The sequence below is a fragment of the Haemorhous mexicanus genome, chromosome 7 (genome assembly GCF_027477595.1).
Source record: "Haemorhous mexicanus isolate bHaeMex1 chromosome 7, bHaeMex1.pri, whole genome shotgun sequence".
In the NCBI taxonomy this organism is placed as follows: domain Eukaryota; kingdom Metazoa; phylum Chordata; class Aves; order Passeriformes; family Fringillidae; genus Haemorhous; species Haemorhous mexicanus.
In genome coordinates, this window is record NC_082347.1 from 21,949,584 (window position 1) to 21,974,419 (window position 24,836).

Here is a 24,836-nt window from a genome sequence, read left to right on the forward strand (position 1 = left end):
AAACTGAGAGCTTCAAGGGATTCCAGATTCTAGGATTTTGCATCTTTGAACATGGAAAGATTCTCACCTAAACTAAACATATATCAAAATAGCCAGAAAATAGACATCTGCTGCTTTTCTTTTGACTGCATACTTGCAGATTTTACTTGATACCCTATAGCAACTATGCTGTAATACACATAGGCCCAGATGTTTTCTAATATTAAAACTGTAGCTTACTAACACTTAAGGAGGAAAGATGCTGTCTCTTCTTCAGGAAGAGAATGGTGTATCCTGCTTAGTGCAGCAGGACAGAGTTAACCAGCCAGAGTATTTGCTGTACAGAATAAACCAGTCTCAGCACCAAACAGCAATCTCCAACCCCAGGTACTAAATTAAGCTCCTCTTTGTCACAGGTATAAGAGACATGTTCTGATTTTAACCTGCCCAGATCTGGCTTTCAGTTATGGATGTGGAAGGACTGTGTTTTGGAACTTGACTCTACCCACAGGTAGCTCTCTCTCTCACTGAATAGTTCAAGAATTTAACTAGATTACCTAACTCTGAAGGTCTTGACATGTGTGTGTAGTTCTTGAAACTTAACGTCTTCTCAAACTGATTCTCAGCTGTCAAACCGGGCTACCAGTACTTCCTTTCATCCACTACTTTCTTTACTTTTTCTTTCTTACTTAGGACCTGAAATCTTTGTGGTTTATCTTCTTAGGGCATAGCACTTCAGCTTCTCATAAGTACTTCCAAAGTTTAAGGGAAGAAAGAGAAACAGGAGCATGTGTATGGGTACAAATCCATGGTCAGTGAAGGGTCACCAAGCAAGGTTTGCTCTTTCATTGACTCCAGAAAATACAGGACCATCACAGCTTGCAGGTGGGACTGTCAGCAAAAGAGAATAAGAATTAAATTGCCCCATTTTTGTAGCACCTGATCACTGATCTGTATGAAAAAGTCATACAGAAAGCAGCTACCACAGTGGAAGTAAAAGCATACTAACTTCCAAAATCTGAAAAACATGGGTTTTGTTATCTTTTGGTCCAGAGTTGAACTAAGGGAGATATCTTGAAAAGAAGTTAAAAAATCAACTCAGTGTCTCAAGGATCATGTGACATATATTTTCAGCAAGCAGCCAGAGGGTGGGGAAACTCCCAAGTTAGCAATCCCATGAAAATTACAATATTCATTGGCAGCACCCACAGAATGTCCATCTCCCTGTAGAAACTGGTTTTGCTGCTACAAGCACATTCATGTTTAGATCATTATCTACTCAACAGTTCTTGATCCTTGTACTTCAGAGGAAATGCTATTTCGAAGGTGGATGACAGAGAATGTGAAGACTGACTTTATATACAGGTAATTTAAAGCAATATTGCACATTTATTTTAAACTAGAACACCAGTAGATTTCATATATACCATCTTACTCCAGAGTCACTCTCCCTAGCCCTTTGGGTTTTAAAAGAATATTACAGACATAGAAGATAAAATTACACTCTTCTATAATTTTCCTCTATTTCTATAAAATATAGGAATATATTTCTAGGAAATATAGAAATAAATTTCTATGAAATATAGAAATAAATATTTTAGAACAACTTATTCAGGACTAGTCATATCTATGGACTTTTCTTCCTCTCCAGATCTTGCTATGTGAATAACAGTCCCAAGTCTTTCTGTTCTGGGTACAAACAGGTTTCAAAGATGTTTTCAGCCTATAGTTCCAGGCATTGTTGTTTTTTCAGCTTCATTCTGCCTGACCACTTCTAAACAACTTGTTTAGAAGAGAGCTGTAATTTTTTGTTAATACAAAGCCCCAGAAAAATTTCCTTATTACTTATACATCTAGAGGACAGAGGAAGGTCTTGAGCACTGACTAGAATAATTTGCATGCTGGCATAACAATAAAAGGCCAGCATGCAAATTATTCTAGTCAGTGCTCAAGACCTTCCTTTGCATTGAAGTAGACACTTACTCAAGTGTCACTACTCACAGGGAAGCAAAATTTCAGCTCTTGCCTCTCCTACTCTGCACAGATCCTCAGAAATTCTATTCACAATTGCATGTCCTGTAGTACTGTTCCACCCAAAATATGTGAGGCTTTTGACACCTGTTTTATTACCAAATATGTGAAATTTCTTACCTTTTTCCAGGTACATATATGAAACACCATTAAATGTAACTCTTAGCCTTCTGCAAGCAATGCAGAGCCATCAAATAGACAAGGCAGTCAGATAATGATCACTGATAGCATCCAGGTGCTTCACAGGGAAGTTGCAGCAAAGTTTATTATCTCTTTCGGTACCTTTAAGGTTTTGCCTGGAGGCCAGTGCTGAAATCAGACTTTCAACCTGCCAGAAAATTTACTAGTACTTGCTAAGTCACCCTCCTTGCCCTGAAGACTTTCTATTCTAAAAAGTCCCTTTTCTATAGATAGAAAGGTGATGCATAAACCAAATCCAGACTCATATTTTGCAGCAGGTTGACAATGATTTTTTTGATGTCTTACCATGACAGAATCAGGAATGTTATCTGGGAATGCCCTGAGTTTCAGCCCTGTGTCTTTCCCCACCAACCTCTTTTACATACCAGAAAGACAGGGAATAGTGTGTGACTGAAGTATTTAAGTCACCCTATTCAATGGGGCACTAATGGTTATGGAAAACATCCAAAAGTTCTGATAAAAGGGATATGCAAAGCCCCACTCGCTATAGAAATGAATATTCTACCAAACACCGTGTTTTCAACAGAGATCAGAGCTAATTCTGTGGGGTTTTGGGGGTTTTTTTTAAGTCTTCTCATGGAAAATCATACAGTTTATTTCATCTGTGTGAGAAAGGGCAGGATGTTTTGCTGGTTATTTCATCACGTGTGAAAAATAAAATGTTGCCAAAACCTACATTGAACATACTTCCTCAAGAAAAGCAGGTTAAATTACATTAAGCCTCAAGGGGTTTTAGTCACTGTAGAAAAGTCAGCCTATAGTTTCTACTATACTAGCAGGTTGGAATGCCCATACTTGCCCAGAATATCACTTCTCTATTATACAACCTTCTGAATTTTATTTAACATACTAATGTCTAAATACAGATGGCTTTTTTTCTATATGTGAAATTTTGGAAACTCATAAAATCCTTTGAGACAACATTTTCTCTTTTTCTCTACATATATCACAGCTTGACCCAGAATTCCTTAAATCTGAAATATCTGTACATGAAAGGAACAGCTAGTGTTGAACTGGAAAAATGCAGAAGTCTGATAGCATCTCAATTAGTTCTCATATCTTTATGTTGCTGGGACATGAAGCATGAAATGGCACCTAAAACAAGTTAGGCAATTGAAGGTGATCCGTGTTTGCCACTCAAGTTGTTTAAAGCTTTTATCAGCTTTCTGAATGCCTGTTTAAGAGATGTAACTGCCCATCTTGCAGTCAATGATATGTTGTTCTCAGTAAATGTACTTAGCATAGAAGAACGGGTGTTTGCTTCTGCACAAATTAGTATGAGTCATCCATGTGATTTTACAGCAGATTTTCATGAAGCACCTGCATGAAAAAAAGGTTGTCAGAATCAGTCTTTAATTCCACAATGTATTTTCACTTTTTTTTTAGGATTTTGCAGGGTGGAAAAGGCTGTAAAAAGACAAATATGAGTAAGTCATCAGCAGTGAAATGTGGCAGTTGCAAGCTTTATTATTTGAACGCTGACAGGTCATTTCCCCTTTGCCTCTTGCATAGACTGTAATATTATCACCAGTCAGCACCAGCCATCTGGCTTGTCAGCAGAAGGGCAGGGAAATCACACGCTAGGCAGGGAAAGCTTCTTCTTTTCTTTCCCAGGGAAGTCCATGACAGGAAACAAAGGAAGAAATTATAAACTATGATCAAATAAGATAGAATCATCTACTCAGGAATTTTCTTCTCCTTTCATTGGGTGATGAGAACAAAAGGCTCAATGTTCAGCTGCTCTGACCTCGAGAAAGCCAAGTCAGTTCTCTGAGCACTGGGGCTTTAATGGTGACTAAAAGCAAATGCAGAGAACGGTTATGTTCCAAGGGGAGGACAAGTGGAGTAGGTTGGGAACTACACTTCTACCAGCGGTGAAACACTACTGAAGAATCCATCTTTGCAGAAAAATATATTGGCTAGAAATTTGGCTTTTTTCTTGGTGCATGTGAGTCCGGCCTATGAAACAAGGTGCAGCACTGCAAGTACTCAAATATGTCACCAGACCTCAACAAAGCCCTTAATTATACCGTGGTTAGGGAATTACTGCATTGCTAGGAGCATGAAATTCTCAGTAATATCCCACAGCTGTCTGCAGAAACCTTTGTGCTGCTGCCAAATAGTTTGTGGGGACATTAAAACAAATAGTGAATTCTCAGCAAAAAATTAGACTGAGCTTACAGAGAACTTACTTACTTACAGAGAGCAGCAGTGTTTCTGGCTCCAAATCTGGGCAATTCTGCCTTGGTGCCTATGCCAGTAAGAAAAAATGGCTCTTAAACCTTTTCTCAGTTTCAGCTTTTGAAAGGATGTTGATATCTTCTTTATCCCTGCTTTTTATTGGTGAATCTGGGCTGTTTGTGGTTTGTCCTGTGTGTCTTGTCAATTTGTGTCGTCTCCCTTTCAAATACTGTTAGCATGCTTGAGTCCTTTCAGACAGATGTATAAACCACTAGAATTTAGACCTTAAGGGAGTGATAAGTTACCAGATGCAAGGGGCACATCCTTATTGGATGTGAATTTACAGTTTTTTAAAACCTTGAAAGTAGCAGAGTCATGGAAATCTGTGATATGCAAACAATTTTTTGAAACATAGTTTTTTTAATACCAGGAAGCCTGTTATTTCCAGCCTGGTCAGTGTAGAATGGGAAGATCTTACAGGTATGGAATGAAGAGAGTTATTTTTGGAAACAGAGTTGAAGAGTTCTGCTAGTTAACCTAAAAGAATAACATCAAAAAAAGAGAAAAATGTTATTGTGTAGATCTGAATTATTTGCTATCACCCTTTTTGTTGCTTTAGGTGAGTCAGAATTTTTCAGTTTCTTACTGACATATTAATTTAGTGGACTATAAACCTTAGTTACTGCCCAGACATGCTGTGCAGTTTGACTAATGACTATGTGAGAAGCATGCTGTTGTCCAAGATAGATCTTACAGATATGCAAAGCCAAAAGTGTTTTTAACACATGAGAATCTGAACATCCACAGTACTGTGGCTTGGGTTTGTTCCCTGTGTAAATCTTTGTAAATCTTTTTTGACAAATACGCTAAATACTTTTCTCTGAAATAATTCAGAACTAAATCTAACGATTAAGGTGCCAAATTTCATAATGAAATATCCTGACACTTGTGTAAACAGCACTATCAATTATCAATTACTAAGCATCAGTCCTGGGAAGGGGGAAGGTCAGGTGGTGTTTCCTCAGGGTTCCTGTCGCACAGGACTAAAAAAACAAAAAGAAAGGGCTCTGCAGGGCAGAACTGTTGTAGGGAAATAGGCTTTGATTATATGCCTCTATCCCATTTTGGCTCCATAAAGTCTTTTTCAGGCCTGCCACTCCTTGCTGACACATTACCAGGTCACCTCCGCTTCCGTCCTTTTGCTCTCTTTTTCCCAGGGAGGCCACCCGCCAGGTCTTTTTGGACAAGTGCCATTCAGTGAGCCTCTGGTCTGCAGACCAGAATTATTCTTCAGACCAGATATAAATCTATTAAAACTGCTGTATTTTTTAACTGCTTTTATGGGCCATCAATATTACACTTGTTCATATCCTTTTGTGGAACAATACATATGGCTTCTTGTGAGTCAGAATAAATTTTCTTGGCTACCAACAACATTCAGGAGGTGAATTTGCCAAACCCTATGTTATTCAGTGTCCTTCTGTCTCTGGAGCATTTTAATCTCTGCAGCCATGGGGTTCTTGAAGTGTTTGTGTCAGGCAGCACTCTCATTGCACAGGAAGATGGCTTTTCTGCCTGCCAGTTCTCAGTGCATTTCCTGCTCAATTCTGTGTCTCTGCTTACAGAAATAATTGGTAAAGTGGCCTTACCTTGCTTGCATAGGTTTCTGTTGTCTATGGCATGAGTACTGCTAAGAAAAGAAGTACCAAAATGCAGATGTATCTTTGGAAACTCTCTTCCAGCTTTTCAAATACCTTTGCCTTCAGTTTGTTTTCTATCAAGTTTTTGCATGAGTTCCCAAGGGAACAGTAGGAGTTGGTCTCACCTTATAATGTGACTGATAATGACACTCTCAGCAACCGGGAATGAACAGCATGGTGAATGTGTGGTTTTAGGAGGAAATGGTTCCTTGTTTCCTTTCACACTGGTTTCCAACAGGATGGTCTTACTTTCCTTCATTGTATTTATTAATAATTACAGACATCCTTTATAGGATGGCTTATCTCCTTCCTCCCGTGAATAATGTTTAACCTTCAAGGAGCTAGTTTCTCAGGACATCATGAATATAGAGTAGCAGTATATCATAATATTTTGAATACTTTGGAGTTCTCATTTTGTTCTGTGGATGGAAAACAACCAGAAGAGCAGTTCTTCTCCCACCTGCTGGAAAGAATGTTGGTGGGGCATATAATTTATTCTATTTCTGCAAATTGTTGATGGAGAAATTCAAGCACATCACCACTCTGTGCTTTAGCATGTCTGAAGCTGAAATTTGAGCCTGAATGTTAAAAGGAACAGCTATCTCTAATGAGAAGAGCAAAGAATGATTCCTTTTCTTCTGCAGAGATTAAGAAGCTCTGGCTGCAGGTTAGCACCTTTGTATACCACTGTCAGTGTAAAGGTGAGCACATTTGAAGGTGCTGATTCACATGCTATGTGATATTGCATTACGGTTTTGTTACTGACAATGGCTTGGGTAAGTGATTCCAGAGAAACCACAATCCCCTGTGCTCAATGGATCAGTTACTTAAAGCTTTATTTACTTAATTAATTTATGCTTTCACTTATTCTCAGGCCTTGTGTTTGTGGTGAGGGTTAGTGCATTTCTATAGAACTAATGAAAAGTTATGGGTTGCTGTAAAAAGTTGCATTTAGAAGCCACTTTGGTGTGATCAAGTAATTTTTCATACCCTGTCAGCCTTTGAGAAGGAATCCCTACTTATTTGACCAACCACATGTGGATCATATTCTTAAAATGTGTGAATAATTGAAATTCTTTAAATTGTAGTGAATTGTGAGGGAATTTTCAGTTCAGTTCAGGAAATTTTCAGTTTCAGGCAGAAGTGCCTTACAACGTAGGTATGTGAAGAATATGTTCACTGCCTTCAATCCCTTTAAATTTATGGTGCTTCTCTTTATTGCAGGGTATCTGTATTGGAGAAGGTCAGTAACCAGAGAGGTACAATTAGCTTCCCTTAATGATGAACCCATTAAATAAAGCTGCTGCAGCTGAAAGTGTAAATGGATTAAGCTACTTTAAATCTGATTTATACAAAGTTAGCTTATACCTACAAGTAGCAGTTTAGCCTAGAGTTAGACAAAACACAGGGACAAGGATCCTGTTGGAAACCACAGAGTGGACATTAAAAATTATTCTTCAAGCTTCCTGCTTGATCTATTCCTTGCTTACTTGGTACATGATAATTGGAAAAGCAAGGCAAGTACACACTCCCTACATGGTGTTAGGGGAAGGACCTTGTATGCAAAAGCTACAAGACAAATATTCTCATTCCTTTCCCAATTCATTAAGCAATGCTGTGCTTTTTGTTGCATCTGCTTTCCTGCTTTCTCATGTATCAGTGAGGGGTTTTCTTTCTCTTCAAGCTAAGACGAGACTGAGAGAATGCTGAGGAGCTCAAATAAGTATTGCTTTTGATCAACTGGGAAATTCAGCGATACGTAATTATAAATTATCACCTACTCGAGTTGCCTGGATAACAAGAGGTCTAGTCCACAGAATCTGTCAATGCAGCTTATTTCAAATGCTTTTAGCAATGTCAGCATAGATAGATATTTGATCTATCTAATTTGGCCTCCTGCCTTTTGACCTGGCTGTTAACTGAGAGTTAGGTGTGCAGTTTCCAGTCTCTTCTCTCACCCTGAAAATACACATAAGCTGCCCTACTGTAGTAGCTGTAGTACTGTAGTGCCTTAGAAGGACCTTGGATTCATGAGTTGCAAAGCTAAGTTTTAGTACCAGCTCTGTAACTGACTCACACATTGGCTCTAAGAATCTTACTTCCTTTTGGATTGTTTAAAATGTCCAGCCCACTTATTTAAAGCTTGTGTTTTCCTAGGATTTTTGAGATCTTTTGTAGAGTTATTTATTTTCAGTTCCAATCAAATCTATTCAAATACGTTCAAATTAATTCCCCGAACCAACATCTTAAAATATGTTCTTTAACTGCAAGTGCCTGAAAATTCTGTTGATAGAAAAGTTAGCTGTCTGTCAGGCTTGGCAAGTGTCAGTCTGTTGAGTTGAAGGTCTGCCCCCTGGCTGACCTCTTCTCATGTGCCATGTCATCTGCAGCTTCACATCTAGGAGATGAGGATAAAGGCCTAGTGCACTGATGAAGGCTGGAAAGAGGCGTCTTTTCTTCCCTTGCATATGGCTGATTATTCTGCTAACACTGTATGTTACACAGACAAAAAGCTAAAAAATACAGAACAAGGATCCAAGGAAAGAAAAAGCAGTAAGCAATAGGTACCTATAGGTGAGTCTGGAGGAAGCTGGGCACCCAAGGAGTGGAGGGTATAATATCTGTTTGAAGAGATTTGGAGAATTATTGTGGGCACAAAGAAGACTGGATGAAAGGGATGTGTGTCTCCATTGGCATTTACATGACAGAATTTGTTTATGAAAAAAGTGTCACTTAGGGGAATCCCTGGAACAGACTGTTCAGATTGTGTCCACTGGTTGTAAGTATGTTTAGGCTAGAAATTGAAATTCTCTGACCATCACTGCTGTTGGTCTGGGGCATCTTCCCAAATGATGAAATGAGGCATGTTACTGTTTCACAGATAAGATCAGTCATTTTAAGAAACAGGATGTTTTGAAGTGACTTCCTTCAAAATCCAAGGCTCAGCATGTCCCCTAACTGATATTCTTAATATTTGTTCTCTAGCAAATTAAAGCATTACTTTTCTAAGTATCCTTGTACTGGGGTTCTTCTATGTTTGCTTTTGAGCATCTGTGTTTGGATAATTTAATCTTTGTTTTCATCTCTGTCACTGGACTTCTTCAAGGAAACCAAAATATTTTGTAGAAAGAAAAACAGTGCTATTAGGCACAGGCTGAAGACATAAGGGATATACACCATGCAATGTAATCTGCTTTTAATTGGTCATATCATTCAACTATTGCTAGTTAGAGAAGACACTGGAAACAAAATGTTTGGCCTCAGAAAAACTAAAATGTGTTACCAAAAAATAAATATAGAAAATTGATAAATTAGAGTGAAACTAATCATATGGAAAATCTCAGCAAACAATCATCATGCAATGGCTGGGATAATGTCAAGTATATGGGCTTGAAATAATATGGGGCTTTTTGCTTTGAGTTACAGCATTAATATTATAAAGTTTTGATTCTTTACTGCTGTATTTACCCAAAAGAGAGACTAGCTTTTTTAAAGCTAAACTACTTGGCAAAAGTAATTCTAGATTCCATCATTCTCCCTTTAGTTTAATGTGGTAATGAATATCTGCTTTTTAAAACTGCACAACTATTCAAAAGCTTTCCTTTTTCATTCAGATTATCTAGTGCACAGCCACGGCACAAAACTATCCTACCATTTTACTTCTACTTTTCTTTCCAAGTTGTTTTCTTTGTCCTATCCTTAGTTTGTCCTGTGACAACCAGCTAGGCTACCTGCCAGTTGTACAGGGCAGTTTTCTGATATCCCTTAAATGCCTCCACTATTGAACAGCTGTAGGAATATCAGTTACAGACCAAAGCCCCGTTATGCTAGGGAACTGTACAAACACAAGGAGAGGACCTAATGCTTTGCCTTAAAAAGCATAGGCTAAGTGGAGTAACATTCTAAGTGCCTGTGTCTGTGTCTAATTGGTCAGCTGGTAGCACATTTGTTTTGAATCTTACCTGTGTACAGGATAGTGACAATTACTATCTCTAGTGAGCCAGTGGAGGCTTTTCTGACTGTCTTTTTTTCTTTAGATAATACATGATGCATGTACAACATTCAGCTATGCTTTTGCTTTCTCCCCCAGGTGTGTTTACTGGGGTTGTATGACACAAGATGAATGTGGTTGGTGTTTGCTACCATGCCCCTCAGCAAAGGCAGGCCAATGTGCCCAGATGCCAAGACAGTGTGTTCATCACCACCCTGAGCCCTGCCAGTGTCACAGGCAAGGCAGGTTTGTTTCAGACCGAGTTGGGCTCTTTGGGTGAGTCAGGGTTGTTCACACTGCACCTCCACAGGCCTCTGCAGAATGGCAGCCACCTGTGTGTATGGTGAGAACTGGTGATATGTGCATGTGCTGAAAGCATTCAGCAGTTTCCATTTTAGATTATAGAAAGTTTTGGGGTGAATTTTCCAGATATAGTAGTTTCATTTGTGAGTCTCATCTAGGCACTTGTCCTGTAAGAGCAGAGTTTCCATCCAAACAGATTTTGTTATCAATTTGCAATGAAGATTAAAGCTAGGTCATCATAGGCACAGAAGTATGAAGGGGCCTCTATGAGCACTGAAGCCTTGTGATGTCCCCCTGCTTCGGCTTTGCTGGAAAGAGCTGGCTAATAAAGAGGAATGGGAATAATGGAACTAGACAGAAAATAAAAAACTTTAATAGCAAAAATAACAAACGCCATGCAGGTACAGAAACTAGGTTCCAAAGACCCCGGGGGCAGGGCAAACACAGCCAGGTATAGGGACACAGGGCCAATTAGAAAAGTGAACTTAGAACATGACCTTATAAGAAAAAGGTCTTGACAAATGGTGAAGGAAAACTGGAAACTTGACCAAATATAGGAAGGTTCTATTAGCATACTGGCTCCCAAGAAGCTACAGTTCCTACTGTGTCCTGGTCAGGTGTTCCCTCCCCTCAGTGCCCTGCCTGCCAGGGTTTGTGGCCAAATCCCTCTGTAAAAGCATCTGAGGTAAAAACCTCAGTAAGGGCAAGATCCCACAGGTCTCTGCTTATCCAAAGCAATCAAATAAATCATAATTTTTCATCCAGAATAAAGAAAGAGAGCTTTTTTTTTTTTTTTTTTTGCACCTTTGATCCCTTTGTGAGAAGGGGAGAGGGGTGCCAGGGAGCAGCAGGGGTGGGTGCTAGCCCAGGAGGGCAAGCTGTGCCTACGCCGGCTGGAGCAGAGTCAGTGAGCGGGCAGGCGCAGTGCCACATCCAGCCCCAGCCAGCACAGCTGCCAGCTGAGGTCAGGCCAGGAGGGCAGCGGGGCAGGGAGGCAGAGACCAGGCATGGCCACACCCTTGACACAACCTGGGCACGGATGGAGGCTGAGGGTCTTCGCTTCAGCACTGCTCCTCAGCTGTTGCCTGGAATAAAAGGGCAGGTCCCACTTTCCTAATCTGAATCCACATTACAGTCAAACACTATCAGGACAGACCTGGAGCACAGCACAGAAACCCTGGGGCAGGGGAGGTGCGGGCAGGGCTCTGGCAGGTAGAACTTGCACAGTCCCATGTTGCCCTGGCTACAGGGACTGGGTGGTGAAGGTATGGACTTGCCTCCATTTGCTCAGACCTGTTTCCAGTTGTTTATGCAAGAAGTGCCTGTTTATTTGCAGACATTGTTCATATCAGTAAGGTATGCCTTTGGCTTTGATTTTAACAAGGTATGTAAGTGCAAGTGTTTGGGGTTTTCACTTGTCAAATTAACAGTTAAAAAGCCAAAATCTTTAGAAAAGGTTAAATTACCAATTGCCTATTCCTTATGTGTGAGGTGGACAGTAATTAATCATATCTACTATTGCATAGCACTATTCAGACAAATTATAGGGAGAGATATCATTATTATGTATATAATCCAGAGGAGGAAAAGAGGTCTCAGTCAGGTCAAACAAGAAGTGAGCCAGCACGTGTGTGGTCAGTCTTCCAAGAATTAATATTTGGCACATGAAAACAACTGAGGGTCTTGTAATTTTATTTTTCCCCAGAGATACTGAACAGCTTGCTTTGAAATTACCAGGACCTCAAGCATTTCTGAAAATCAGTTCATATTTGTTACCCACTTCTAAATAGAGATGGTTACCCACTTCTAAATAGACATAAATTGCAGTTTGAGCCAAGCAACTTGCATACAGAGAATTCACACCTAGCTCTTCTGGAGGATTAGAAACTAGGATCCAGGATTGAAAATCATGTTTACAATCAGGTTTATTTTGAAGTTTCGGGGTATCTGGGTGTGACAGGATGAGTGCAATAGCTTTGCCAGTTTGAATCTTCCAGTTTATACTAGTTGCCTGGCTGATGGTTTTTTCCTCATTTTCTGATTTTTCCAGCTCATAGCTACAAAAGAAAAGCTGTCTGTGGAGTCTATACAATACAGCTTTGCTGAAGAAAGTCTTAACCCTCTGACATGTCATTCCCATTTGGCTCATCTCTTGCTAGTGAAAAACGCACTCTGCATTTGGGGCTGAGACTACACAAGCCCCAGGAAGAATCCCACACTCTTGGACTCCAAGGGGCTGGATGAAGCAAACTGCACCATTTCCCATCACAAGAGCATCCAGCTGTGACCAGCACCCACACTGCACCTCCAACACACTTCTAGGTGAGTCAATGGCACAGAATACCAACTGCCTAGCAGAGTGAAGAAAAGAACTTCCTTTATACATCACCAGCTGAGACCAGGGACTGAAACCTTTTGGGAACAGCCTCCACATGGTCATTAGCCTGGAACCGGAGTGTTCCCAAGTATTTGAGGAACCCCTCTGAGCCCTCAACCAAGGTGCCTTGCTGGCTACCCATTTCTAACCCAATAACAATGCTACTAATTTCCAAGACAGTTCTTGCTGGACCAAATAACTTGTGTAAATCTGATGTTCAGTGTTGCTTTTACAATAAGAATTCATTAATTAGTATCACCGTAGCTCTGTGGATATAGCTGGCTGCTTTCTGTAGGGTCTTCTAAGGAAGGGCTTAGGCTTCTGTGGATACAGATCCAAGATAAGCAGTGATATAGACCCACTTCTTTGGCTGGGTAGAGCATGTCTAAGATCCTTCCTTTCCTTCCTCACTCCCCAGGATACTGTCAACATTTTACAGAGAAGCCTGCAGAGCACATTGTGAACTAGATCTGCTGCACAACAGAGCTTATTAGTGCAGCTTGCCAGTCTCTTCCAAATATCACAGTTGTCTTCACATTTTGAAAAGCAATTAAAATCAACAGCACATAACAGATTACAGCTGTAGTAAACATTTCTCTTGGCCATGGCAAACAGCCCTGGGAACCCTAAACTGCAAACAACAGCCCCTCCTCCTGTTTGCAATGGGGATGCACATTTAGGTTCAACTGCAAAAACTGTTTCTCTCCTGAATTTTTATTTGTCCTTTGTAAGTCACCTGGGGATCCATAGCCTCCAGAGTATTACATTTAGAAAAATTAAGTTCCCTGAGCAAACTGGGGCTCATTATTCTGGAATTTATGAAAAACATAGACTCTAGTAGAATCTATTAATCATGGATTTCTGAGAGGGATGCACACCCTACATAGTATTCATTTCTCACTGGCTACAGGTTTCTCTGGTTAATCCCACTCACTGATATTTATTAGCTAAATGAATACACCCACAGCCAAACAGCATGAATTTGCGGGGTTGTTAGTTGGCATAACTTCAGTGACTGTTAACAAGCCTTCATTCTTTGTATACCAGTTGTCAGTCAGAGCCCTGTTTGTGATTTATGGGAGAGATAACTGCTATGACATCTTGCAAATAAAGAGATAAAAGGAAAAAGCATAGGGCTTGCTGAGGCTACCGTGGAGCAAGTGACTTAAAATATGACAGCTCCAGGTCTATATTTACCAATGTAAATTGTCTGGTGGCATTGACCTTTTCTCACTAGTCTCTACTCCTGTGAAGCGCCTTAGGCCACAAACAGAGCCTATATTTGAAAATAATTTTTCAAGAATAATGAGCTCTCAGAGCCTGTGTTAATTTTAAGCTAGATGTTGCCACAGAAATGTGTCATGTTTCATGGTGTATTTTCTTTTTGCTCTTTGATCAGTTCCTTCTTCTTGTTGTGTTTACAATCAAGAGTCTTGCAGGAGAGTCCCAGTTTTGATTGGGTTTGCTGATTACTGGTCGGGGCATTGCAGGAATTGGACTGCAGGAGGGTGATTTGTTCGAGGAGGGCGAGCACCACACCCAGACATTCCCTCACACACCTCGGGGCCAAAGCAGCCCTTACAGTGGGGTAGGTGCTGAATTTCATCACCTGCACTACAGTCTGTGCTTGGGGCTGAGCTGGGCACAGCTTCACTTGTAACTTTACAGGAATCTTGAGTTGCTGTTCAGATAGCAAAAAATCCAAATAAAAGCACTTCCTGCAGCCTGCATAATCCCATTGATTTATTTGAATTTTTTCTAGTGTAAAGTTAGTGTAAATTTTTGAAGAAGTTGGAACAGGTTGTGTCTTTAAAATCTTGAAGTCAAATTTAAGAGACTATCTAGGACACAAAGTACGGCTCAAAAAAAAAAAAAAAAAAATCTCATCCGTGTCACATTTTTAACCCCTCACGGATAAAACTAAGTGCTGTTGTGTCTTGGGCCCCAGCCGAGCAGCAGGCAGGGCGCAGCCCGCAGGCCAGTGCAGGCACCAGCCCACACGGACCCGGTGGGGGCTGCCCCTCCGTGCCCGTCCAGGGTACACGGGAATGTCCCGGGATACTCTGGCACACCCCGGGATGTCCCGGGATACTCTGCACACCCCGGGATGTCCCGGGATACTCTGGCACACCCCGGGATGTCCCGGGTTAGCCCGGGCCCAGAGAGGGGCCGCGGCACTGCCCGGGGGCGCCCCCTGGCGTCCGCAGCCGCGGGTCCCGCCGCAGGCCCCGCCGCGTTGATCTCTCCGGTGTCAGGCGGGCTCGGCATTCGCAGGCGAGGGTTTCCATCACTCTTCCCAGGTACATGGAATGTTCTTACTGTCGTTAATTGCAATATCCTCAGATCACTCTAGTCTTCATCTCACCTGGCTTGCCTATGCCAGGTATCCCTCTGGATCCCTCCCCTCTGTAGTTCCAGGAGTGCTGGTTATGCTGTCACTGAACAGTCGATTTATGAAAGCATAAATTTCACTTTGTTTACAGCAAAGTGTATTGTGGGACCAGAATTTAATATTTTAACCCTGTTAGGAAATGATAAAGGGAACTATATTACTGTAGTTGTGTATGTGCGTTGTTCTGCAAAGGGGAAGTTTGGAAAAGGCTGTAAAACTCTTCCAGGCATTGGAGGAAAATACTATCTCAATAAATGTAAACAAAGTTATTAGACCGTGCAAAAAATTGCACTGAAGGTGGCAGCCACTTAAATATCCTTGGCTCTCTCAAGGTCTGCATACCTCTGCTCAGAGTTGTGATCTACTTGTGCAGGCCCAGATGACAGCTGGAGGGAGCATTCAGAACCTTGTTTGGGATTGTGGAGAATTGGGATTACCCAATTCCTTCAGAAAGTACCAGCTCAGTTCTTATTAGTCCAGTCCATATCAAGGCTCAGGCTGTGGGGTAGGAGGGTGTTTCTGTCTGGCCCTGATGTACTTTTGGGGAGCCCAGGGTGGCAGCAGTAATGTGAGGAGCTCTGGAGGACCATGTCACCCTGTTCTGAGGCCTACTAGCCTGACACTCACCTAGCAAGCCTAAGGCTACCTGGCTTGCTGAATTCCAGGGGACAATACCAGGACTAGCTACTTAATGGACAGGATATGTTTATGGCTTATCTGCTTCTTCTTTCCTTTCCTTTCCTTTCCTTTCCTTTCCTTTCCTTTCCTTTCCTTTCCTTTCCTTTTCCTTTTCCTTTTCCTTTTCCTTTTCCTTTTCCTTTTCCTTTTCCTTTTCCTTTTCCTTTTCCTTTTCCTTTTCCTTTTCCTTTTCCTTTTCCTTTTCCTTTTCCTTTTCCCTCTCTCTCTTTCTCTGAATCCATTTGTTATTTTATATGGAAGTTTCACATCACTTTAATTTGTTACCTTTCTAATTTGAAGAGTCCTAGTTCACTTAATGTTCTGTGTAAGAGTGGTGTTCCATGTATTTAACTATCCTTGGTGCAGGCAAGTGAGAGGGAGCAGAAAAAAGCAACATGAGTGGAAAAGTGTGGGATGCTGCCTTCTGGGGGCAGTGTGCGCTTGTGTAATTACAGGAACTGTGATGATTTCTCAAGTGCAAACTCACGGTGGTTGTTTCAAGAATACATTTTATGCTGGAACTACCTCCCCATAGAGCCTAGCCTGGCTCTTTACACCTCCTGTCCTCATTCACAATGGGGCCATTACTTCAGTAATTGAGTAAATCCTTCCCCTTCCTGCAACTTCCTCTTCCCAAAGTTTTATCTCTTTTTACTTTAACTATCTTTGGAGTAATTTTTTTCTCAATAACTAGGCATGTTGATTTTTCCCTTATTACCTACTCCTAGTAGAGGGCTATTTAAGGGGTTCTGCAGGAATACCCTGTGTGGAGGCCAGACTTTCAGTAAAGATTCTCAGCAAGCTGCCAAATCCAGTGATCAGAGGTTCTCCTGCCTGTTGTGTGACAGAAGCAAGTGGCATCTTCAATCTGGAAAACTTTAATTCACATTAAACTGGGTGCTGAAAGGTAGACTTTGGGGTCTTTGATATCTCCTGTTACAGTATATATGCAATATAGAGTATCATTAATTTCTGAAAAGTACAAGAAATTGCTAATTGACATAGGTTTGATTGTTGTAGTACAATGCTTAGAAATGTCTTTCAGTAGGTGCTGTCTGAGATAAATACAAAAGGAAGGAGTACCTCATAGCTAGTCCAGCCTGATGTTAAATTTGCAGTAATTTTCAGGGAAAATTACTTAAGTGAATTGTGATGGCATAGTGGGGTATGCTTCTGTATTTATTCTTGTGCTTTTCCCACTTCTTTTTATATGCAGTATTAAAAGGCTGTTTAAAATAGGTTCTTAGAAATTAAATTTGAATATGCGTACTTGGCTGTCTTGTATAAATCAGGTATTCTCCTCAAATATATTAGCAGATATTTGTAATTTCTTCTCTAAATGGTTAAAAATACCAAGTGATAAAGATAACTTCCTAAGTGCCAAAAATCTTTTTAACCTGGTAAACGGAATCTAAATAATAGTTTCTGATTTCACCATTGAGGTAAATGACACAGGAAGGGGAGAGAGAATTTTCTTCTGAGTCCCTTCTTTAAACACTTTTTTGCCTTGATTAGGAGTTCTGCCTCTGTAATGATGTCCAGTCGACTTATTAATGCAACTCCCTAATTATCTCATTATATTATTGTACATCACTGTGTAAATACTTGCTGACCTGTGCAAATAAGAAGCCCATCTCCAAAGAGCTCTGTTTGCTACCAGGAAGGCACAAAATCTGTTCAGTAGAGGAAATTGTTTATGATAAGAAGGCAGGATCATCTGCTTCAAGATCCTGTGATAAGGTTTGATTTTAACAAGGGAACACTGGCAAATGAGCACAAAGAGTTTTGCAGGAGCAGAGGACAGCAAAAGCAGAAGTTGCGGTGTCGAAAGCTGGACACACACACAGCTGAAGCTGATTGAAAGGAATGTAGTTTTGCCATGTGGGTAATTCATAACTCCTTGAACTGGAAGTGTTTTCTTAGCTAATTAAACCGCAGGATTAAAGTGACTGTTGTAGATGCTCTTTTAATCCTCGGGCAGTTTAGGGATATTGACAGCTGGGGTCTTTGCCCCTGGGCGAGGTCTGTGTGTCCGGAGCCGCAGCCCGCCCAGGTCCCTTTGCCGCCGCGGTCGCCGCACGCGCGGTCAGGCTCGGCGGCCGCTCTGCAGGGCGAGCGCGGCCGCTGCCGCGAGGTGTCTCCCGACGGTGCTTTCCGGAGGGCGTCTGAGCATCTCGGGTTCCTCCCTAGTGATCAGAACTCTTCTAGCGCAGCACGCAGCTCTTCTTTTCAACTAACTTTTTTGACTGTTAAGGAAGAAATTTGTAGCTATTTGGTTTGGACTGTCTTTCACGGTATTATGTACTATGATCTCCTGATGACTTTCACTGTCTGTAGGTCTTGAAATCTTGCCATACTTATGCCTATTCTATAAGTGCTAAATTGCATTAGCAATAGATTGCAATTTTTCACACAGTGGCCTCTTTTTGCTTATGAGTCAGTAGTAGCAGGACTGTTCCAATAGTCACTGATACTTTTTTTCTTCCTCACCCTTCACTCAGATGTCCCACATCTGTTTTGGCTGTATGCAGCTTGCATCTTTTCCCCTGCTGCTTCTTAAATATTTACTGCTAGGAAATGTCCCTATACAGCACATATGGAGTAAGTACTCAGCAGTGCTTCCCTTCCCTCTCAGTTGTGCTGGTAGACTTATGTGAGGATGGGTCCCCAAAAGCACCATTCCCAAAGGGCATGCCTGCTTCCAAGGTGGAGCTGAAAGCTGCAGATGAGTCCTGAATGTCACTTGTCCTGTCCTCCTGTTCCTAAAGCAGTTTCAGAAGCAAAAATAGTCCCAGAAGCAACACACATTGTCAGGGTGGCACACAAGCCCAGCATGTGCAGCATGTTATTGACTGAGCCAGTGCTGGAATTTGGAGAAGTTATACTGAAAACTTGAATTGTGAATGTCACTGTGGCTGGGCCTTGTCTTTGTACCAGCCTAAGGCCAGAACAACCACGTGTTGTGTGTTTGAGCAAATCTTTATGCTAATGTGCTCTGAAGGTACACTTGAGGCAGCCAAAAACCACTCATAATATATATCCTTTTCACTTAATACAACATTTGCTATTGTTCTGACTATATACTTTATAGCTAACAAAGTTCTAGTTTGAGAAAGATGTTGGAAATACAGGAGGCTAGATTCTAATCTCCAGCATTGAGATGATTTCTGTACGGTTCAGCCTGTTAGCAGGTGGACAGAGACAAATAAATAATAAATTCAATGTTCAAAGTGTGCATGGTGTCCATAAAAAGGCTTCATCTCTAAATCAACTGGTGGTAATCATAGCTCATAACTGTGTCCATCACAATGTTTCACATACAGAAAAGAACTGCTGATCTAGGCAGTCACCTTTGTGATATCAGTGTTGGTAAATATGCTTTAGAAAATGATAAAGAAAGTTTTAGTTACCAAGAAATGCATAGTATCCCAAGAAAACAAGAGGATTAGACCCTTGAGATGAAAGGATGAAGGTATAGATTTAAATAAATAGGCAATATTTAGGTTTAGAAAGCATCTAAGTTTTTTACAGAAAAATACTAATATGATATTAAGCTCTTCTAAAGCAAGAGAAATGGAATCACATGAGAATTCCAAACATTTTGTGTGTGCCTGTAAAACTCTTGAGTTTTACTCTGAAATTTCTAGTGACATGAAATACAACTAAGTTTTTAACTCCCCCGTTCTCTCTTGCCAAAGGGAAGCGTGGGGTAGGAATAGGACTTTCAAGTCCTCAACTGGCATCATTCATTCCTCAAATGCATTACCCCAGCTCCTGGACTTGAGGACCATCCAGTGGAGTCAGGGACAGTCCAGATTGCGTTTTCACCTACTCCTGTGCATATCTAGGAATAGAGACAGATGCCAAAGCTGAGGCAGATGTTAGTTCTGTGAATTTTAGTTATAGCCATCAGGTATGATTTCCACAGGGAGCTTGCTCTTCCTGTAATAATGACAGCCAAATGTTTCAGCTGCATGGGATCACAGAGTGCACATCCTCTTCCACATTCACTCAGAAGCAAAAGCTAAATGGAGTTTGGCTCTTAATTGTATTGACAACATTAATTTTCTCATGTAGACATAAAATGCTTTGTCACTCTCTCTCTGACACACCCTAGCCTATCCTTGTTTGCTGCATGGAGCTCACTCTAAGTCAGTTCCTCCCTATTGTTTCTGGGTCCTTAGCCTTTGCACGTATTGCGTGTCTTGGAATATATATTTAAAAACATCTTTCATCTTTCCTTGCAGTTTATGGTATCTCTGCTTTTGTTCCCATTTGTGGAACTGCAGTACCTACTTCTACTGGCCTGTGCACCATCCAGTCACATGTACACGTGCACACCTCAGCATGAGTCACCTTATCCACATCTGTGTGACCAGAAGCACGCTTCTGCTCCATGCACTTGCACGCACTGCAGTGATTTGCAAGTATTCAAGAAGCAAGCAGCCATGAGCTAGCATCTTATTCTCTTGCTGGGATATATTTCTTTCACTGGTACTTCTCAAACGTAACATAAGGTCATTAAACATGGAAATAACACCCTTTTCTGCAGTAGAGAAATTAGATACTTGAGGGCTTCTGAATGTGCAAATATTTGTGTTTCCACACAGTCAGGTGTGTTTGCCTACTGCCCTTCAAAGGCAGGAAGTTTGTGTCACTGCAGACTCACAGTGGTGGATTCTTAATGGGGATCCCAACCCAAACTGACAGATGTTGGGTGTAATTTTTTTAACCTGTCAAGAATCATCTATTTTTCCTTTGCATTTTATTTTTATTAACAAGATACAAGGAATAAAATGCACTCAGAAGGAGGCATGGATTGCAGTGGCAGTCACAGCCATTCCATAGGAAAAAAATGCAGGAACATAAGAAAGGTTTAGTGAGTTTTTAATTGTGGGTGGCACTCCATGCTGAGGCATAATTTTGGGGAGAGCTGCACATTTAATTCAGAGTGGCACTACTGCATTAACTTCACCCAAAATCAAGATCCACAGGAAAGCTCTATCTGTTCATGGTGGAGGAGCAACCTGAATTCTGCCTTCCCATGACAGATGCACTCCCATGAGGTCATGAGAGAGTCACTGTCCCACTGTCTGGCTCATTTCTCTCATTGTAAAACATGATTTACTTCAGTTATTCCCACAGGTTTTGTGGGCCCATTTGTAATGGGGAGTTGAAATCATTGTTTTACTATTACTCTGGCTGGGAAATCAGGTCTGTCTTTCTTACTCTGTGTTCCCTGTTCGTTACACGCAGGCAGAACTGGAACCTGGAGAAGCCAGAGAGTCCAGCTGCTGAGTGGAGGTTTTGCTGTGGTTCCCAAATACCCTCTTGCTGCTCTTGTTGGCTCAGGCTGTTTTTGTAAACATTCACAGGCCCTCTCCTTTGGATTGTTCCTTGGAGCCAGATTTTCTTTTGATGTGAAACAGGATGTGTGTGTTAATTAATTTATTTTACTCAAGGTAGAAAATTACTGCTAATGCTCTTTGAAGAGTCCTGTGAGCCATCTCTCCCGTCATGTAAACATTCAGGCAATTTTGGTTAAAATGTTTATTTTTTTAAAATGATGCATAAATGTTAAAGTGGCTGGTTTACAGTGGAGAGGTTTTACAGGCTCTTTTAAAGATATCAAGGTCATCTTTAAACAGTTACTATTTAAACCGAGGAGGTGAAACACTGGACCCAGAGGATTCAAAGAGGAAAAAAAGGAAAACCAGTATTTTCTACTAACAGGTGTTATTTGAGAGTTTTGTGCTGGTGAAAGTGATGGTGAAATACTCTGGAGATATTGCTTCTGCATCTACTCCTTTGTACTTGTACTGTGGACATTGTTAGTGAAAATACACCCTTCCTGCCTTAGTCCTAAATTTGAAAGGACTTCTGCCTGGTGATGACAGGAAAGCACAGGCTCTGTAAATGTTGATTTCCTGAGACTGCCAGGAGGGGCCAGTTCATGCCAATTTTGGCAGTGACGTTTATGCTGTGGAAGTACACTACTTCATGGCTTATAATGGACCAGGAGCTTTGATGATTAAATGTTGCTTGTAATGTCTCCCAAATTCAGAGTAATCTCTCAGGATAAAAAGGTTTGAGAATCCCAGTGCTGGATGATTCTGTCATGTTACATATTCAGCACTCCCATGAGGGCAAGGAGCACAGGGTGTTCTTTGTGAAAACCAAAAACTTTCAAACTACAAGCTTAACAAAATTAATAATAAACCCCTGTATTTTTTTAATAGCTTTCTATTATTTTGTGTTAACATTAAATAACTCCACTCATGGTTTGATGTTTAATTGGTAGGGTGGTATGATTTGAGAGTTTAAAACTGATCAGTCAATGATGTGCTACCAGATATGCACAGTGTTTTACCAAACAAGACCAGACAGATGCCTTGTTCTTAACAGCCTGCAGTTTGAGATTGATCCATCAATATACTATATGATAGCAAATTCCCCAAGGGAATGATTTGGTCTCTTTGTAATCTCAAGAGTCTGCACACACTTCAGGGTATCTTTGGTGTTTAGCACTTTTATTCGGGGACAATAATCCACATCCATTTAGATCAAGAGCTAACAGAAAACTCAATGGAAGTTTAGTATCTCTGCAAGGACTGTGCCATAAATTCAACTGAGATGACAAGATGGCAAAATGGATAGTGTGAGATACATTAATCTTAATTTGAATTTAATTCAAATAGAGCTGGTAATAGCCAAATGTTTTCATTACTTTGGTTGTGAGAGTTAAACTGGAAGTTTTCTCAGTGATCTGTGCTCCATTTTAAACAGCAAAGAAACAAAGTTTGTTGCAGCTGGCACTAAATGGAAGTCTTTTCTTTCAGCAGTAGCAATAGATTGCAATGACTGATCACCGAAACCAAATGCTCATTTCTCATTCCTTTTGGTTATGGGTGAACCCCAGCAATGAGGGAATTACTTGTTCATATTCTTCTCAACACTCTGAAAGGCAGCATTCAGCTCTTGTAGCCTGTCCATCCATCATCTTTTTTGCAATATTAGCCTTTCCTTTGACAGGGACCTTACCTTAAAAAGAGGGAGGCTCCATTCCAGGATGTGGCATTAGTTTTCAATATTCATTCCATAATCAATACCATTCAGCATGGTATATGTATAGTTTCATACAATATTTTAAGTTGGTAGAGATAGTTGGGATATAGGGAGAAATCTGCGTTCATCCTTTACGTAACAGTCATTGAGTCATGCCATCTTGTTTAAACAAACAGTGTGAATCTTAAAATAGCCCTGAACATTCCACTGCGATGGCCATATTCAAATGAATGTTCAAGATGTTTCCCCACTATCGTATACCCACAGAGTAACCCTTCAGTGACAGCAGAGCTGCCTGGAGCCCCTATTAAGCCAATAGTGACTGGGCACTGATCACATGGATCTGTCCACTTTCTCTGGTGAAACTGGAAAATCTGTTCCTCTGTCATCCATCCACCAAGGGAGGCAACAAAAATTAAATGTTTTGAGGCTAACCTCATCTGATAGTGATTTTAGCATTCCAGTTACTGTTACTGGACAGTTATTAAAGGAGTTTGAGGAACATGACCTTGTTGCCATATAAGTGGTGGGAAACCCTGCTCTTCACCATTAACAATTGACACTAGCCAGTTTCAAGAAGATAGAAGTGAAAACTTGGGTTTTTTTTAATGCATTATTATTAATATTCTTATAGATATAGAACTAGAAGAAGTTCTTACTCACATTGTTTGTGAGTAAGTGCTCACATTATTTGTCTGGCTTTCATAATCCTTACTGTTTTCTATAGGGTCCTATGGATAAATTTCAAAGGATAATTTAGATGTGATAATAGCATAATACGTTGTAAAACTGATCAGTTAAGAGAGCAGCCAGCAGATACTGTAGCTCAGCATTCAAAAATTGTTTAGTGATGTCTCTCTAGCAAAGAAAGTTTCCAAGAAGAATCCCCAAAGGTGAGTCTTCTGGAGCTCACTCAGTTTCTAACCTAGAGCTCATGCTATTATTGAAGGGACTTGGATTTTCATGAGATGAAAAACATAAAATCAGGCTGCTGTAGCCAGTTCTCTATTGCTCTGTGGGTGAAGTACTCAGCTGTTCCGGACTATCCATGTGTTATCTTCCACTAGGCTTTGCCTATATTACATTTAGTTGTGCAAGAATCCATAACAGCTTGTGAAATCAGTCAATAAACCTGATATTGATCCCTTATTAAGGCAGGATAGGGCTCTAGAGAAAAGATAGTGTGGACTGAGCTTTTTCCAGTTAAATATGCAAAATGTGAACCAGATGCTTCCCCTTCCTAGCTGGGGACCTAGCCCGTTCTTCTGAAATCCAAAGTTGCAAGCTCTTCAAGCTGAGAGGAAAATACCTTGTGTCTAGCTGATCCCAGGGAAAGGCATGTGCCCCCATGGCTCACTAGGGGGGCTGGGGATGCAGGCAGGCTGCCAGCAGGTACACAGAGCTTGCCTGGGGACACCCAGGCACTGAGACCCTGCCAGACACAGCTGTCCCCTCCTTGGTCTGAACTCCTGGGGCAGTGACCCACAGCACTGAAGAGTAGAGATGTACAGAACAGGGCTGGCCACTTGGTCACACCACCTATACTGACCCTGTCTCGTAACAGTAGAAAGCACTCAGAGACATTAAAATAGAACAAATTTGCAATGAGATCAGGTTATATGTTTTATGAGCCATATAATTAACATGCGACACTCAGAGCCATGGGATATTATTGACTTAAATAGCTTAGTAACTATCAAAAAGGATTAGGCGTTGACATGAAACAGAATAGCATGTGCACTGACACAAGCCAGGATCAAAATTACAGGGGCTACCAATCCTGGTGCTTCAGGGCATATTTTGATCATCAGCTTGGGGTCAGGAGGAAAGCCAGTCTCTAATCAAGAAGCATGCAATATGCACATGGGTCATTGTTACATGGATTTCTTTTTTGGCCTGCTTTGATTCCTTCCCCTTTTTCTTCTCTGCCTTCCTTTC

The 24,836-nt window shown here is 41.0% G+C and overlaps 1 long non-coding RNA gene across 1 annotated transcript in view; it reads left to right on the plus strand.

Moving 5' to 3' along the window:
* The window catches only part of LOC132329566 (uncharacterized), a 45,124-nt gene extending 32,364 nt beyond the window's left edge, over nucleotides 1-12,760 (plus strand). The window contains exon 3 of the long non-coding RNA XR_009487102.1: nucleotides 12,437-12,760. This is a non-coding gene — a long non-coding RNA (uncharacterized LOC132329566). The remainder of the gene's footprint in view (nucleotides 1-12,436) is intronic.
* The last annotated feature ends 12,076 nt before the right edge of the window (nucleotides 12,761-24,836 follow it).